The sequence below is a fragment of the Quercus robur genome, chromosome 2, assembly GCF_932294415.1.
Source record: "Quercus robur chromosome 2, dhQueRobu3.1, whole genome shotgun sequence".
Lineage (NCBI taxonomy): Eukaryota > Viridiplantae > Streptophyta > Magnoliopsida > Fagales > Fagaceae > Quercus > Quercus robur.
The window spans coordinates 36329004-36342854 of NC_065535.1; positions in this window are offsets into that span (position 1 = coordinate 36329004).

The window sequence follows — 13851 nt, forward strand, 5'->3', positions numbered from 1 at the left end:
TATCGTGGTGTTATTTACTTTTCCACAACTTAGCATGATATGATTCAATTGTGTTTAACCTAGATCTGAAAATTAATTTAAGTAATCACTTGGCTAATTAGTTAGGTTAAACAATCTGTTTAAGGGGTTTAACAGAGCAAGTTAGCTCTTGTTCTTAGGTTTCTTAAGCTAGAGTTAATCCTTGACCCCTGCTGTCATGGAACATGATCACTCTCTTGTGATCCCCTTACACTTTGTTGGAAATAACTATACTTACTGGAAGGTTAGGATGAAAGCCTTCTTGAAATCCATTGATGAGAGAGTGTAGCTCTCTGTTGAGAATGGTTGGGAAAGACCAACCACTACTATTGGTGAATGGACAACTGCCTAAAAGGAATTAGCAAGCTTTAACAGTAAGGCTATGAATGCGATATTCAATGCTGTTTCCATGGAAGAGTTTAAGAGAATCTCAAATGTGGAGATTGTTCACATTGCATGGAACATCTTGCAAACAGTGCATGATGGCACTAAGGCAGCAAAGATTAATAAACTTTAGCAGTTGACATCTAGATTTGAAAGTATTAGAATGTCGAATGATGAGTCTTTTGATGAATTCTATGCTAAATTGAATGATATTGTTAATTCTGCTTTTAAACTAGGTGAAGTTTATGATCAACCTAAAATTGTTAGGAAAATTCTTAGATCTTTTACTGAGGATTTTAGACCCAAAATGACTACCATAACTGAAAGTAAAGATGTTGATTCTATCCCTGTAGATGAACTTGTAAGATCTCTTCAGTCCTATGAATCTGACTTACCAAAGACTAATAAATCCAAATCTATGGCTTTAAAAACTTTTGATGATGTTGAAGATTGTGGATTTGATGATGAACTCTCATCTACTGAGATTGCTTATCTTGTCAAGAACTTTATAAATTTTTTGAGAAATAATAATAGGAGGGCAAGAAATGGAAACATTGCTGATTCTAGGAATGTTAAGAAGAATGACACTGTTAAAAACAATAATGCTGAAAAATCTAAAGAAAGAGTAGGTCAATTTTTAAATAATTCTTTAGGACAACAGTGTTATGGTTGTCAGGGTTATGGTCATATAAAATCTGAGTGTCCAACCTTCTTTAAGTTAAAAGGTAAGGCTATGACTATTACTTTGAGTGATGATGAAGTTTCTGATCGTGAGTCTGAAAGTGATCAAGAAGGAAATTCCATGGCTTTCACTGCTACTGCTGTAGTAAGTGAAATTGAGACTGTTGATGAGAATCCTTCTTATGGGGAACTCTCAGAAAATGCAGATTTGTAGGAAGCTTATAACAAGCTTTGCAAGATAGCAACTAAAGATGCTATGAGTGTTGATTTAGGTTTGAAAAAGATAAACACTCTCGAACAAGAGAAGAAAAATTTGCTACTAAAGTTGTTTGATGCTAATGAACTCCTAAACTCTGTTAAGATTGAGAACATGTCTTTGCTTAAAAAAGTTAAAAGTTAAAAGTTTAGAATTAGAATTATCTATTGCTAGAGAACAAATAAATAGAACTTCTACCTCTAAACTAGATGAGATATTGCATGTTCAAAAGTCTGTTTTTTATAAGACTGGTCTAGGGTTTATTAAGAATGATCTACAACTGTAGTGAATCCTTCTAAGTTTGTACCTGCTACATCATCTTTTGTTGTTCGTCAAACTCTTTTTGATGTTAAGGTTCATAAAGTTGTATCTCTTGCTTCTAGAAGAACTAGAGTAGATCTGAGTGAGTCTGAATCTAAAGAGTCAAATCAATTTGGAAGCAAGAAAAATCACAAACCTCAATGGGTTTGTCACTTCTGTGGTAAAGCTGGGCATACTAGACCTAATTGCATTAAGTGCAAGCCATAAAGCAAGCTTCCAAACAACAAGTGCCAGTGCCAAAAGCACAAGATCTCATGACACTTATTCATGAGTTGGTAAAGGTTCTTAACCTTTATACCAATACCGGAGTTGAAATTAGAGTAAACTCTAATAGAAACTCCAACTCCAAGTTTGCATCCAAAAGTGTATGGCTGCAAAAGACTCGGGCTCAGTGAGTCTTTCTAACATGGTTCTTGTGTTAATTTTTTCTATCTCTTGTGACCAAAATTGTTTTTCTTTAGGATTGCATTTGCATAACATTCATAGGATGTATTATGCATCTTCAAGGTGTGTAATTGAGGTTGGCCTAAGAAATTTGCATTTCATGACTGTGTACCTTGTATAGCTTTGGTGAGCTTTATTTTTCTGCACTATACTAGTTTGTGCTATTTAGTGCTTGTATTGTGTGAGTTGTTTATGTTTTTCAAACACATGGTCTTGATTTTGAAGTCACATTCTTTTGATTGTAAGGACTAAAAAATCCTTAAAAAAGGCATAAATAACCATTTCACTACTGTTACTTGCCAATCATGAACACCTATGTGCAAATCATAAAAGCTGTGCTTGGTAAGGTGTAGCACTTGCACAACAAAATTATTAAGGTGTTATTGAACATTAGTAAAAGAAGCTAAAAGCAAAATAAAAAAACAAAAAGAAAATTATGCTTCAAAAGAAAAGAATAAAAAAAAAAATTGCATGATTACAAGCCTGTTTTCTAGGAGATGTAGGAGTTATATGATGTAACTCTTTAGGTGATAGTCATTTTCAAACTTTATTCTCTGTTTACATATGACCTTGTGAGTATCTTGTTCACTTGCTAGTTGCACACACCACAAGCAAAATTTTGTTAAATTTGGTACATGTGATTGTGTGTCAAGTTTATATGGCCTACAAAAATTAAACTTCTTGATATGTTTAATGCATTTTGGGGAGTGAGGAAAGAAAAGATTGAGAAAATTTTGATAGATTTTGAATTTTTCTTTGAAAATTTTGGTTTTGGAAATCATTTGAAGTCATGAACATACATGTCATATCATAAAAACAGTTTTTCAAATGATTTTGCAAAAAAAGTTTTCTAGAAATTTTCAAAATTTGTGTTTCTTTGAACTCGACTGATCGAGTCTATTCTTTGATCGATCAAAATGGGAAGAAGAAAAATGGTATTTTCTTTTAAAACTCTCGGGTTGCCTCGATTCCTTCCCGATTCCTCTAGACTGATCGAGCCTGTTTTCCTATTGTTTTCAATTCCTACTCGATTCCTCTCGACAGATCGGATTCCCAATTTTTAAAACATATAGGAATCAAATCTGACTTTTTCAAAATATCTTTTTGTCTATCTCTTCAATTCCACTCTCGATCCCTCATCTAATTTTTGTTTTTGTTTTTTTTTGTCGTTTTTGTGGTCAAAGCTTCAAAGGTTTTCTTCATCTATACTAGGTAAGACCATTTTAACCTTCCTTTTTCATCTTTTTACATGTTTACATGCATTTTCTAGGGATTTTTGCATATTAGAAAAGTTGTGGTTTTTGATGAAAATTGGGTTTTTGATCAATTTCAAACCATGGGTTTTTGTTCATGCATCATTTATATAAGGTTGAATTTATTCAATCATTAGTTGGCTTTATTCCATGCCAAATTTGCTTGTAATTCAGCATTTAGAAACCCTGTATTTAGGTGGGAATCATGTAAGGGTGGTGTGTGAGAGAGTGTGAAGAAAAGCTCAAGAGTGTGCAATCAAGAAAAGCCTCGCGAATGGATATCGCAACTGGCAAGTCGCCAAAATGGCACACGTGTGAAGCATTTAGAGGGATCTAAAGGGTCACACCAGCTGTTGCACTATAGGATAAAACCTCCAGTCTGGCAAGGTAGTTAGCTTGCGACTTAAACAATGAGTCGCGGGCTCGAGTCGCCAGAACACCCTATTTGGTTGTAACTGACTCTTTGCATTCCATACACACCCTACTATAAATACCCTTATACCCATGAAATGTAGAGAGCTTCCAAAGAGAATTTTGAGAGAGAAACCCTAGAGAAAAACAAGATTGACTCATCCACAATCTTCATCCTTTAATTCTCCAAATTCCTCTACTCTCACCCTCTCCATTGATACTTCCTTAAGAGGTACATTAGCCAAATCCTTATCTCACCATACCCATATCTGTGAGAAAGTATTTTGGTTCTTGGGAAGCAGTTCATAAAGGACCAATTCATTTTGGTTGATGCAATGGGCTATTGCGGGATCTGTTAAGCTAGAGAAGACAAGGTTCGGTGTAACCTTGTTGGAGCAAGAAGCTTGGAAGGCTTAGGTGCTCTGGGTAGATTAGGCTTGGAGGGTATTCTACTATTCATGTATCCCAACTTTATTCTCTAGTGGATTATTGACTGCTTGGAGGGTGGCGAAGAGGTTTTACGCTGAGGACTTCGGTTTCCTCTTCAATAACACATCGCTGTGTTGTCTTTGTGTTTGCATCTCTCTTCCCTTAATCTTTGCCTTGTAATTATTGTTGTGGTTGTGATTAATTTCGGTTTAAATTGTTTTACCAATTCTGTTTTAGCTTATTATCATATTCCGCACATACATTGTTTGATTATAAGCTTGTATTGGTATTTTGTAATTTGGGGGTCTAAAAGTTCATAGGTGTTTTACACATTTTTTGAACATTCAATTTAAATATGTTTCACATGCTTTAATTTCAAAACTTTTAAGTTTTATTGGAAATTTTGAAATTAGGGTTCTAAGTTCTTGAGAAATTGAGGATTTTGTGAAATTGGACAAAATTTGAGTGAAATTGACTTCTTAAATTGATAAATTGGGTTATTATAATTAGTACATTACTTGTTGTGGTGTTCAATTTGTCAATATAAGGATTTTTTTGAGAATTGTTTGATTTTTCAAAATTGAGAATTTTCCATAATTCTTAAATTTACCTTGTCAATTTTGCAAATTGTGATGATTTTGGACTGCTTGAGAACATTAGATCATGCATCATACAAGGTTAATTGTCATGCATCATATAGTTTTTAAATTATGTAGCCTACCCTTGGTTATTGTTTTTTTTTTTTCTTTCTTTTTATCTTTTTCTTTTTGACTCTTAGACATGGCTCCTAAACTTGTTGGGAAATTCAAAACTAAAGCCAAAAGGAACCTTGGGTCTTCCTCTTCTTCTGGTTCAACCATAGGAGTTAGATTTTTGATTGAAAAGTGTGAGGAAGCCTATGAAACCTTAAACAAGTACAGGCCAATTTGGGGTGAAAGGGAGATAGTTTTGAGTGAGTTAGATCCTTCTATACGTAGGAATTTTATGGCTAGGAACTGGGTTTCTCTATGTGAGGTGTCTGAACCTCCTTCTGCGACCTTAATTAGAGAGTTTTACTCTAATCTTTCTGTTTATTTTGAGGACATCGGCGATCATTACTCGACTACTTGGATCTGTGGTCACGAGTTTACCATAAGTAAACAAGTTGTTTCTAAGGCTTTAGGAGTACCTATTGTTCGTAAAACTGTCTATCCATACACTGAGTTTATTGCTGTAAGTGATATGATGTCCTTTCTTTGTGGCCGTTCTATTTCTTGGGGATTAGAACCAAGAATCAACTCTTGTGAGTTTACTGAGCTTAACTAATTATACTTACAGATCACTTGTCATAACATCTATCCTATCTCTCATGTTCATATAGTACCTATTGAGCGTTGTGCTTTTCTATATGCTTTTATCACTGATGTTTCTATGTGTTTTCCTTCCATGTTTATTCAAACCATTGTTGATATCTCTAGGAGTAAGAGTAAAGGCCAAAGGTTATTCTTTCCTTTGTTTATTTTTAGGAATTTATTTTTAAAGTTGTCAAAGTTTCCTTCCCTTGAATTATTACACATTATGGCCCCCATAAGAACTACCTATCTTAGACAAAGACAAGCACAGATGAAGAGTGCTAAGCCAAGCACTAGGACGTCTAAGAGACCACGAGGAGATGCTTCTACTACCTCTGGTGCCATGCCTGCTGCTGAGGAGACTTATGTGGATCTGACTGTTGCTATGGATCCTGCTGGTCATGCTAATGATGTTGATCTTGTTAGGCCATATGTGATTCAATGTTAGAAACATATGTCACTATTTTATGTAATTGGCTAATCCTTTGACAAAACTCACTTTACTTGTAATTGGGTAGATCTAGGATGTGTTTAATTCTTCAAGAAACAAGGTTTCAAGTTCAAGTGTTAAAGCCATGCAAGTCTATCCAAGAATCAAGTCAGAAAGTGCAGGATTTTGAAGCTCAACAACTAGCTCGACAGCTAGCATCTATCGAGGTTTAAAAGCTGCTGAAGCCCATGGCTCAATAGCTATCTCGATAGATGGCTATCTATCAAGGTTTATGAAATTCAAATTTTCTATTCTGTTTTTCATCCAATTCGTGGGTATATGTTTGGACTTTTTTTCTCACAATCCTAAACATATATAAGAATTATTTTAAGGACCGTAAAAGATTATACAAGTTGTACAAAAGCACAATTGCACAAGTGTGAAGAAAAGTGTAACCGGAAACCTAGTTTACCCTAGTTCTTCATTCTCTTCAAGAAGCTGCTATGTTTTGTACACTGTAGGGTTTTGTGACCAAGCAACTTCATGATCTTCATCAAGTGATGAATAGAAGAACTTTGCAACCAACATCCTTCTCTAATTGGTGATTAAGTTACGTACTGGGATCTGCACAATTGGTTAGTCACGTACTGGGAGCCGTGCATTGAAAAGGAGAGATTGTCACTACAGAACAAGTCCAATTAGGTATTTGGGTAAGGGTTCAACTGTAGGTTGGTATAAGGTACTGGGATTCCTTTACTTGTAACTACTTGTTTTGATAATAGTGGATTCTTAGGAGTGGTAACTTAAAATCACCCGATGGGGTTTTTGCCATGTAGGTTTTCCCCATTCATAAACAAATCACCGTGTCAATTTATTTTCCACTACACACTTAGTTTAATTGGTAATTTTTTTGTGCTACCACGTGTTTTGCATGTTAATTTGATTAATTAATAAACTTGGTTAATTAATCAATTAATTTATCACAAGGGGTCAATACGTATTTGGCCTATCAAGTGGTATCAGAGCAGGCACACTCTGATTAGGTTTTAATTTTTGTTGTGTGATCCATTAACCCTTGTTTGTCATGGATAGAAGATAGTCTCTCATTATACCTCCTTTATTTGATTGCACTAACTATGCATTTTGGAAAGTACGCATGAGAGCTTTCTTACAGTCTTTAGATGAGAAAGTGTGGCTAGTTGTAAAGATTGGCTAGAATAAGCCAACAGAAGCGCCGACCGATGGGGATGATGCTAAGATGCAAACTTTAATTGTAGGGCATGGAATGCTCTATTCAGTGTAGTCACAAATGGGTAGTTTAAGAAGATATCCTCCACTGAAACTGCTAAGGAAGCATGGACCATCCTCCAGACAATCTATGAATTTGAAGCTTCAGAGGCTCACTACAAGCTTTGAAGAAATCAAGATAGAGGAGGATGAGTCATTTGATGAGTTCTATGCCAAGCTCAAGGACATAGTAAACTCAGCTTTTAATCTTGGGGAAACCATTCTTGAACCCAAGATTATGAGAAAGTGCTCCAATCTCTACCTGAGAGATTTCATGCCAAGATCACCGTGATTGAGGAATCAAAGGATATTGACAAAATTCATTTGATAGAGCTGGTTTATAATCTACAGACCTATGAGTTGGGTTTGTCTAGAATTGGGAAATCGAGCAAGAGCAAGAGCATGGCATTGAAGGCCAAGAGCAATGACATGGATGAGTCTTCAGACGATGAAGATTCTAAGATGAAGTCCTATATCACCGGGCAATTCAAGAAGTTCTTGAAGAATGCAAATGGGAAGGGCTTCGACAAGGACCGTAGGCAATCTAGTTCCTCTTAGTTCAAAAGCCAAGACAAAGGGAAGAAGCATGCTAGGGATGGCAGTTAGTACATTGTTCCCTCAGGACCAAAATGCTTTGGGTGTTAAGGTTTCGGTCACATGAAACAAGAGTGCCCCACCTATCTCAAGACCATTGGGAAAAGAAAGGCCCTTGCTGCTACATTGAGTGACACCGAGCCTGAGGATGATTCCGACAATGAGGATGACGGAATCCTGAATGCCTTCACTTCCACCAAGAAGGTTAGTGATGTGGAGCTTAAGTGAGAGGAAATCTCTACAAAGTTTAATGAAGCCAATCAGACTATTGGAGCACTGGGATTTAAGAATAATTTCTTGGCTAAGAAGACCAAGAAACTTGAGGCAAAACTGTTCCAAGTTAGAGCTTAGTTGGAAAGGACCTCAAGCACTAAGCTCGATGAGATGCTCAGTCTTCAGAAATCTACTTTCGATCGAACCGATTTAGGGTATGATTTCTCTTCTTCTAGTATTGCTTCTACTAATACTATTGTTTTTGTTCCTCTTGCTAATAATATTGAAATTGAGAACAATGTTGTTGAAAATGAATTAGCTAGTGAGAAGATAAATAAGGGTAAATCTATCTTAGAAGCACCCCTTAAGCTTGACAAGAAACAAATTAAAAACCTTAGGGCTAAGAAGGGAAACTCTCAAAAGCCAAAATAGAAAAAGCAGCATTTCTGTCATCACTACAGCACAGTTGGGCATACTCGACCTAATTGCTACAAATTGTTAGCCACTCAAAAGAGTAACAGCATGATCGCGTCAGAAGACCAGAGTCAGCTTCCATCCTCTCTTGCTCCTCTTGGAGATCTTCTCAAAGCTCTCATGTTCCTTTCGAACTTCAATGGTTTTAACTCTTCCCCCTCACCGCCGGATCAAGGGTTCACTAAACGGAAAGATTCTTCCAAGGTGTGGAAAGAAAAGGGCTCCAAGTGATTCTGTCACTTTTTCTCTCCCCTTCTTGTTTTTGTTTGCATTACTTGTGTGTTTTGCTTTATTATTTTGAGCCAGTCTAGTTTTATGCATTGCGTTGTTTTTGTTTAATTTGTTTTTGTTTGTTTTCTTTTTAGTTTTTGGTTTATTTTATTTTTCATATAAAAATAAAAATAAAAAAAATTGAAAAAATTGAAATATACAAAAAACAGTGTGTTTGTGTACATTGGTATTTATGTACCTTGGATGGCCATTGAAACAAAGTTTTCTAAATTTTGTATCATTTGTAACTTAGATGAGCATCTCTATGCACAATTAAGCAAGTGAGTTTTGTGGCTCATGTTTGTGATGAGAAGATTAAGTAATCTTTTGTACTTAACACTCGTACCACTCTTTGTAACGAAAAGGACTAGAAAATCCTAAGAGAAAGGCATAAATAACCATCTCACCACTGTTGCTTGCCAATCATGAAATGACATTTGTATGCTTCGGCATAGCAAAAGTGCAATGTTAATGACATATGTATGCTTTGGCATAGCAAAAGTGCAATGTCAAAAACTTAACATCATTGGCTATTTCTTTTCTTTATCTTATATGACCATGTATGAAATGCTTATTAAAAGAAAAATATGCAAAGAAAAATAAAAACAAAAAGATCAAAATGCTTTATATATGATTGCAAGCGTGTATTCTAGGAGATGTGGGAGTTATAGAATGTACCTCGAAGGTGATAGTCCCCATCAAATAGTTATGATTGTGTGTTTGTTAAAGTGATTTTCTCATATCTCAAATTGTCATAACATGTAGACACTTATGCAATCTTGCGATATTTTTCACACACGACATGCAATATTCTTTGCTACCTTTGATACATGTGCAGGTACAATGTGATTTGGCAATCACAAAGAATACATGTGTTGATGTATGCTCACTAAATTGTCTTAACTTTTTTTGAAATATAAAATTATTAGACTTGTTTAGTATCTGTGTGTGTTTTGGATCTAAATGCCTATCATTTTTATTGTTGAGAGATGCTTTTGAGAGCTTAAAATGTTGATTGGATCTTTGTTTAAGGAGCATGTTTGATTGCATTCATATCTGTGTTTTTCTCTCCTTTGTAAAACTATTTTTAAGCAATCTCGAGCTTCTCGATATCTCTCAACAGATAAGCTATCTATCGAGACTCTTCAGCTGTTGTCTATTGCAATCTTGATAGCTCTCGATAGCTAGTTCAATCAATCAACAAACTTCATGTCACCTCGATAGCTTCTCGATAGCTGTCTCAATTTATCGAGATTCTTTGTGTTGAAAACCTTTTGGTTGATCCTCGATAGCTCTTCGTTAGCTGGTTCAACAACTAAAAAATGCGTTTTAAACTTCGACAGATGCTCGACAGCTCTCGATCGATTGAGATTTATGAGTTTTCTATATAAGGAGTTGTCGCGATTTCAGATCTCACACCTTCGATATCTCTTGACAGTTTTCAAGCCTTTCACCTTCCAAACTTACTTTTCTCTCTCTAAACCTTCACTCCACGTGATTTTCGGCCTGTTCTTACTTCTAATCACTTGGTATGACCTCTCTACCTCTCATTCTTCATGCATTTCAAGCATTTAGATCTAGGTTTTGGGTTGTTTAAAAAATTTTTGGGGTTTTTCAAAATTGATGAAGGTTTTCTGCAATTTTTAGGTTGGGTATTACTTATTTGAGTTTAAAACCTCATGCATTGCATCACATGAGAATTATAACAATGTTTCATGCATTTTAGATGTATGTTTACTTTGTGCAATGTTGTGTGCTGGTAGGTTTGGATTGGGCTGAGCCCATGATGAATTTATCTTTGCATGTCACATGTTCATGCATTCTCATGCATATGTACCTTCAATTCTATATCTTGTTATATCAACTGTTTGGGCCTTTTATGATTGTCTCCCTCTCTTTCTTTCTTTCTCTCCCTCTTACGTTAATTGTGTCATGGCACCTAAGCGTAAGTCTACTCCGTCTTGGAACCCTCTTCATTCTGGGGCATCTTCTTCTTCTTCTCCTTCTGACCCCACACCTTCTCACGTTTGGTTCCGTGATGAGAAGGCAAAATCGGACTTCTTTGAGAACTTTTCATGACGAGGCATTCATTCGGATCGCCAAGTCATTCTGTTAGACTTTTCTGACACTGACCTACCCACTATCATCTACAGTAAAGGTCGGGAGTCACTATGTGGCGCCCCCGTCACGTGCCCTTCCGTGATCATATAGGAGTTCTACTCCAATATGCACGGATTTGATTACTCTATACCCCGATTTTCTACTCGCGTTCGGGGTATACGTATGGTAGTTACTCTGGAGATTGTCTCTGAGGTACTACATGTCCTTAGGGTAGCGCATCTTGACTACCCTGGCTGTTAGCGTCTAAGGACTGTGTCCAAAGAAGAACTCTCATCTCTATTTTGTGAGACACTTCATGGGGTGATCGTCAAAACACCTCATGCTCAGCCTTTGCTAAAGGTCCGAGATTCCTAAACATGGTGATGACATTCATTCTTCATCCATTGTCTCACTATAACACTATCACAGAGCCTCATGCTCGATTTTTGTTGTCTCTCATTGAGGGTCTCACTATTGATTTCCCCTCACACTTTATACTCTCCCTCATAGAAAATCTATAAGAACACGACGACTCGTGATAAGCTCATCTTTCCTTCCGCTATCACGGGGCCCTTCGCCACTTTTCTGTCTCCTATCTTAAGTCTCCCCACTTTTCTTTTATGTATGCCATTGATGTCACTACTGTCAAGTGGAGTTTTGCACAACTTCGCTCGAGGCAGCCCCAGTTGCAAATGGTAGTTCCTCCGGCTTCTATCACTCCATCCACCTCTACACCTTTTTCTTTCGTGGGTGGAGTCACACTTGAGGCCATCATGGCATAACTTGTGCACATGGATGCTCGCCTTGATACTCTCAGCAATGAGTTGTGTCAGGTGAACACCCGTGTCGGTCATATTGCGTGACGACAGGCTGTAATGGGTGGTTACATAGTGGCTTCCTCTCTCGAGGCATCTGAGGATGAGAGTGATGGCTCCGGCAGTGCTGATGATGTTGAGGATGGTGATGATGGCTCGCTGAGTGATGATGAGATGTCTACTTGATGTACTTACCCCTTTGTCACTCGTGACAAAAAGGGGGAGTAGTTTTGAGATGAGAGTAGTCATACTCATAGGGGGAGGGGTAGTTTTGGAGATAGGGGGAGTGTTCATATGTTGAGGGATGTAGTGAGGATTTGATGTATTTTTTTCTATTTCAGATATATTACATCTTGTATATTGGTCTTGTGGCCATTTTGACATAGTGTTGTTTCTTTTCTATCTTTGCACACATGTTTCTTATATTAGTGTATGCAATCTTTTATTTTTGTTTCACACTAAGATACCGTGATGAGTTTTGTTTAAAGTGTTTCAGAAATACAGGTTGTCAAAGTTTACTTGCCATAAACTCTCTTCTTGCAAAGTTTTTCAAGAGTTTGTGTTAGGATAGATTTTATTGTATTCAACAAATGAATATGAGTTGAGTGATTTACGACTTCTCTCATATCTCATTTGTTTTTGTGGATTTGTCACGGATTGCCAAAGGGGAAGATTGTTAGGACATATGTGATTTAATGTTAGGAACATATGTCACTATTTTATGTAATTGGCTAATCCTTTGACGAAACTCACTTTACTTGTAATTGGATAGATCTAGGATGTGTTTAATGCTTCAAGAAATAAGGTTTCAAGTTCAAGTGTTAAAGTCATGCAAGTCTGTCCAAAAATCAAGTCAGAAAGTGCAGGATTTTAAAGCTCGATAGCTAGCATCTATCGAGGTTTAGAAGCTGCTGAAGCCAGTGGCTCGACAATTAGCTTGATAGATGGCTATCTATCGAGGTTTATGAAATTCAGATTTTTTGTTCTGTTTTTCATCCAATCCGTGTGTATATGTTTGGGCTTTCTTTTCTTACAACCCTAAACATATATAAGGATTATTTTAAGGTCCGTAAAAGGTTAGACAAGTTGCACAAGAGCACAATTGCACAAATGTGAAGAAAAGTATAACCAGAAACCTAGCTTGCCCTAGTTCTTCATTCTTTTCAAGAAGTTGTTGTGTTTTGTACACCGTAGGGTTTTGTGACCAAGCAACTTCATGATCTTCATCGAGTAATGAACAGAAGAACTTTGCAGCCAACATCCTTCTCTAGTTGGTGATCAAGTTGCATACTGAGATCCGCACAATTGGTTAGTCACGTACTGGGAGCCGTGCATTGAAAATGAGAGATTGTCACTACAGAATAAGTCCAATTGGGTATTGGGATAGGGGTTCAACTGTAGGTTGGTATAAGGTGCTGTGATTCCTTTACTTGTAACCACTTGTTTTGATAATAGTGGATTCTCGAGAATGGTGACCTTAAAATCATCCGGTTGGGTTTTTGCAGTGTAGGTTTTCCCCATTCGTAAACAAATCACCGTGTCAATTTATTTTCCACTGCATACTTAGTTTAATTGGTGATTTGTTTGTGCTACCACGCACTCTGCATGTTAATTTGATTAATTAATAAACTTGGCTAATTAATCAATTAATTTGTCACAAGGGGTCAATACGTTTTTGGCCTATAAGATCCTTCAGTAGCTCCTCCATTGTCACTTCGAGCCATGATGCAATCTATCATGACAACTCAGGCTACTCAGGGACAGCTGCTTGATGAGTTATTGACTGAGGTTGCATCATTGAGAGTTGACTTCTTGGATTATAAGAGTTCTTTTCCACCTCCTCCACCCTTTGGTAATACATAACAAAAAGGGGGAGATTAGGTTTTATGTATATAGGGGGAGTACATGTATTTTGGCTTGGGGGAGTACTTTGTTTTATTTTTAGTTTTGATGTATTTATATTTCTGTTTTTAGATATTTTCTTTGTTTCACTTAAACATTGATGTGATGAGATTATGATAGTTGATGATTCTATGGTTATTCATTTTGATGTGTCACTATCTAATTGTTTGTTTTTGTGATTTCAAAGTTTAAATTCTGTTTAGAATGTTTTATTGTATTTTCCACACATGCGTTTATG